The sequence below is a fragment of the Topomyia yanbarensis genome, chromosome 2, assembly GCF_030247195.1.
Source record: "Topomyia yanbarensis strain Yona2022 chromosome 2, ASM3024719v1, whole genome shotgun sequence".
Taxonomy (NCBI): Eukaryota; Metazoa; Arthropoda; class Insecta; order Diptera; family Culicidae; genus Topomyia; species Topomyia yanbarensis.
The window spans coordinates 63,169,063-63,174,451 of record NC_080671.1 but is presented as its reverse complement, the minus strand read 5'-3'; positions in this window follow the sequence as shown (position 1 = coordinate 63,174,451).

The following is a 5,389-nucleotide window of genomic DNA, read 5'->3' as shown; positions in this document are numbered from 1 at the left end:
AAAGATAAGAATAAAAGTTAATATTTGATGATTTTTTCTATGGAAAATTTTCCATGCACGGTTATGACACGCCATATAAAATTTAGTGGCGTAGCCAGAAATTTGGTTTGGAGGGGGTTTTGATGAAAATCGCAATTTTTTTGAAAAAATGCTAAAATTTAATATGAGTTTGATAAACTATTGAAAACTCAAAAACATAAGTTGTCTAACAGATGTCATTCCAGTCTACAAACAAGAAGGATCAACATGGAACAGTTTTCAAACCTCTATAGATTATTTTCTTGTATAATATGTCAATGAAGTCAAAAATTGCGATCTTTTAAAGTGATTTAAATGATCTAAAAAAATTTCTATTACTTTAAGTTGTTTGACGACTGTTGTTAATTATTCTGAGGATGTTATCGGCTGAATCAGTCAAAATAAAACGGCAAAAACGAAGTATTGCTTCTTAATCCGACAGTTTCGGTGATTTAAATGATAATAAAATCACCGAAACTGTCGGATTAAGAAGCAATACTTCGTTTTTGCCGTTTTATTTTGACTGATTCAGCCGATAACATCCTCAGTAAAAAAATTTCAACGTTCAAGATCACCTAATATAATAATCCTTGACTTTGAAGGTTTGACAACTTCGGGAAATTATCAACATAAAACAGCGCCTGCTTTGATATAGAAATTTTAGTGATTAACTCTCATAGAGGTAATTATGGTGAATTAATTTTTCAAAAATATTAAGAGACAAAGTTTTTGATAATGTCATTTCAAACAATTTTGTAGAAAATATGAAAGCTACATGAATTCAACATATAGGGATTTAAATGGACTGGGCCTGCTATATTTCTTCTTAGTGAAGCAAAATTTAGGTGAAAACTATTTTTTTCTGCGTTACGGATAAAATTGTTTGAAACAATCATTGCGAGTTGAGAACACAAAACCTATAATTAAATTATGGATGGATGGAACTGAAACTTGCGTTTCGACTTCATCTCATCAGAATCCGACACTAACTTGGTGGGCGGACTAAGCTTGCGCCGAATTGATGCTAGCTCCTGAAAATGGAATCACTCTTTGTGGTTTTGAGTCCTTTTAATATCTGGGAATTATTTGTTTTATATCCAGTTCCCTTATTTTTTTGTAAGCTTCAAAGGCATCTTGAACGCAATGTGAATTTATTATTTAATTACCGCAGAAGAGATTCATCAAATACAGTAATTTCAGAATAGCTTGTTGTAAAGGTTTTCTACTACTATATTTCGATACTCTGAATACGTGGGATATTTATGTCTTTGACAAAGTTGTTTGAAATAGCACTTTCGAAAACTTTGCTGGAGACATTAAGTCTCAACCCAAATTTAGTTGAAGAGTAATTCTTGTCTACAATTATTTCTAGGAGGATTAACCGTCAAAATTATTCTATCAGCAGATGAACAGTTTTACGTTTTGAAATTCTTCAATGTTACTTAACATCGAAATTTGGCAGTTTCGAGTGAATGTGATCGTGACCGTTAAAGATTTATCGAGCATTAATTTTACTTTTCTTTATTAGTCAACCTCACAGCTTGCAGTACTAGTACGTAGCACACAAAATTTTAGTACGCCATTCATTGCATCCTGCTAAGAGGCTATTCATATAGTTGATAATACAATAAAAAATCCAATGCTCATAAAACCGATCCTGACCTGCTAGAGACAAAATTACATCAGCTTTCAACTAGTTTCTGAAATGTTATTCTTGTTGTTAACCATATTGAATTGTTGTCTAAACTCTACACAATCTAAAAAAATACATTTTCAGCAAATGTTGAAATGTATGTAAGTTTTCGGTAAACAAGCTTATGTTTTATATGCAATCAACCTATTCAAATTTAGATTCCCATTCGAAAAATTGTCTCTAATCCATATTTTGAAGCATCTTTCCAAAAATGAGCTCATAATAATTCAGACAGTTATTTTATTTTACATTGAAGTAATTTGACAACTATGGGATTTTGGCTAAGAGATAAGTTACAAGATCCCCTTCTCACAATTTTCCAAAAGTTCTCATGACGCTTTAAACACAGTTCTCAATGTAGTGATCAGAGAATATTTTTCCAAAAATATTTTGTGGAATATTAAATTAAATTCGTCAGCATCAATTTGTTTTCCATTCCAATTAATTTTGGTTTGGGGGGGTTTTAACCGCCAACCCCCCCCCCCCCCTGGCTACGCCGCTGAAAATTTCCCATCTATACACACCTTTGACACGTGTGAGTGCGACTTTTGTTTATATTTATAATCAAAACTCGCAACATAGTCAACCGATCTTCATAATATTTGAGAGATTTATAAAGAATAGATTGAAGCATCAATTGTCTTCATTGAATTGTTTATACCATTTATAAATTTCAAGATATTCAATCTCAAACTTTAAAAATCGTTTTTCTCGAAATGAGCTAAATGGCGCTTGTCATAAGATAGCACAACAGCGACGATGTGTGTTTTCATAGATGTTTGGATAAATCTGGAGAAAATTTAGACTGGGAAGTATGTAACAGTGAAAGATTCTCCTTGGCGTTTTTCTCTTCTGTTCATTACTCAGTCGTTTCAACATATACTACGCAACTCTTTGCATAATATTCTAGTAAGAATCGTCGGCTTTCTATATGTACTGGAAAATTTGCGCAAGGTGTTATAGTGACGTCGAAATAAACGAAAGAGAAAGTAAACAAAGAGAGGCTTTCATTGTTATTTCCTTTCTAATCTAAATTTTCTCCAGAAATATGTTACCTTTAGAAGTGATGTTTAGGCCGCGGAGAATTCGTGGGCTACTTTAATTAACAATATTACGATTTTAACAATTTGGGTTTGTCGCGATTACAGTACCTACAGTATCCGCACCGCTAATTTTGCGGTGTTGTATGACGTTTTTACCGCACGGTATTACCGCCACCGCACTTTTCAATTTTCGTTGATGTATAGACTTGATAAATGAGAAATAGTGTGTTCGAATCATAGTGGAACTGCGTGACGGAAAATCAAAGTCGCAAGAACAAAACTGGCTTGATTTCTTAAAGGGCGAACACGAAATTATTGCGACACCGAAAATGTCATGCCAATTTTCTTATAATGTTTAAAATCAAACCAAAATTTTAGGGTAGTTTTATACATATATTTACTTCAAAAATCAAAAGAAAAGTCAATCGATGGAGCCTAGAGTGTAAAATTGAACGCATTTTCGCTTGATGCCCTCCATCAAAGTCTTTACAGTGTCATCCGGTACCAGTTTCTCAGTTTTTTTTCTATTTTCTTAACATGTCCTTCTCGTCTTTGACTGTCTTCTTGCTTTTCCAATGTTCCCACTTCATAATTGCCCAGTACTGCTCCACCGGGCGCAGCTCCGGACAGTTTGACGGATTCATGTCCTTTGGAACAAAATGGACAGAATTGGCCTCATACCACTCCAGGACACTTTTAGAATAGTGGCATGATGCCAAATCTGGCCAAAATAGCGGAGCTTCGTCGTGCTGCTGCAAGAACGGCAAAAGGCGCTTCTCGAGGCACTCAGATTTGTAGATCTCGCCATTTACTGTACCCTTTGTCACGAAAGGCTCACTCCTCAGTCCGCAAGAGCAGATGGCCTGCCAAATGAGATATTTGGAGGCGAACTTCGACATTTTCTTCTTCTTAAATTTGTCGTTCACATAGAACTTGCTCTTGCCGGTGAAAAACTCCAACCCCAGAATTTGCTTAAAATCGGCTTTTATATACGTTTCGTCGTCCATCACACAGCAGCTATATTTTTTGTACCTTGTATGTATGTAGTCCAACTCTCTTCTTTGCAGTCTGGACGTAGCTCTGCGACATGACGATCTTTTTAGCCAAATCACGGCTTGAGACGTTGGGATTTGCTTTAATCATCCGCTTCACCTTTCCCTCCGTCTTTTTGTTCTCCGGTCCCGGTTTTCTTTCAGCTCCTTTGCCGTGGTCCAACGTCAACCGCGCCTGGAACCGCTTCAACACTCTGGAGACGGTTGAATGGTGAATGTTCAACATTTTTCCCAACTGCCGGTACGACAGGTCAGGAAATTCCAGGTGTTTGGAAAGAATTTGTTTTCTCGACTCGCGTTGGTTCACCTCCATTTTCGTTGAATCGAAAAACACGACTTCGAGTTTGACAGCATGTAAACAATACACATCAATGAGAAAGTTTGCAAAATTTGGTTGATTTTTACCCAATGGTAAAAAAGTTATACCCTGTTGAATGTGTCGCAAAAATTTCGTGTTGGCCCTTTAGAATGCAAAATCTGGATACAAAATTCAAGCACACGATGCGAACTGAGGATCTTCTGCAGGAAAATCGCTCAAAATTTTGTATGCGTTTATAGTAGAGTGACAAGAAGAAGAAATAACCATCGGCCCACCCATGTGTCAATTCCTAGTCCCACCAGGAGTGTTTGCTCTAAATTTGAAGCAAATCGAACAAATCTAGTTACCGGATCAACATACCTGAAGTTCGTATGAGATTCAGAACACACTACCTCGTATTTTTAGCACTAGGTAGCGTTGAATAAGATTATCACTGCAAGTTGAAATAAAAAGGACAATTTCATTCTCTACATCTTTGTAAAAAAGCAATTCAATCCAACTTTGTTAGAAGTTATTGAACTTTGTGAAGTGATTTTTGTGCCAGTTTTGTTTGGGACCTAACATCGTATACTTGTGCATCGGTACTCGATTTTTGCAAACTATACTATTTTGTGAAATAATGGCTTGGTTTAGCTCAATATTGAAAGAATGAAAGAAATATTATATAAAATAAGAAAGTTTTAGGCAAGACACGACCAACGCTCACCTACCGTGGCTCATGTCAATTTAGAAATGAATGATGTAATGATCTGTCCTGCCAGGAGCAGCAGCAGCAGCGATAATCCTACTCATTCTGCCAATAGAATAGGCATTGCAATAAATTCGCTCTCGATCCCCCCGACACAGACGAGCAATTGCAACCAATGATCATCAGTCGTCCCAGTCCTGTGTGTGGGATGGGTGAAAAGGTCTTTCAACCCGCGCTGATGTATTCTTCGCATCCAGTATCTTGTCTTTTGCTCCGATATTTTGTGATCCGATGTCAACCATTTCTCTCGCCGACGACAATCGTCGTATTCTGAGTGACGACGCAGTTGATTTGGGATACCTTCAATCCCTCAACACAGTCGACCAAACGACCGTAAGCCGTTCCGATACTGTTCGTTGGATTGACGAAAGGATCTTCGAACACTCTCAAAACGGCAACATGACTCTCCGTCTTTGCTGAACCTGATCCATCCGTCAACAACATCGAGGTTTACTATCAGAATGGCTTAAATTCATCAACGGACGGCTATTTGCTCGCGACCACGGGCTGCTGTTA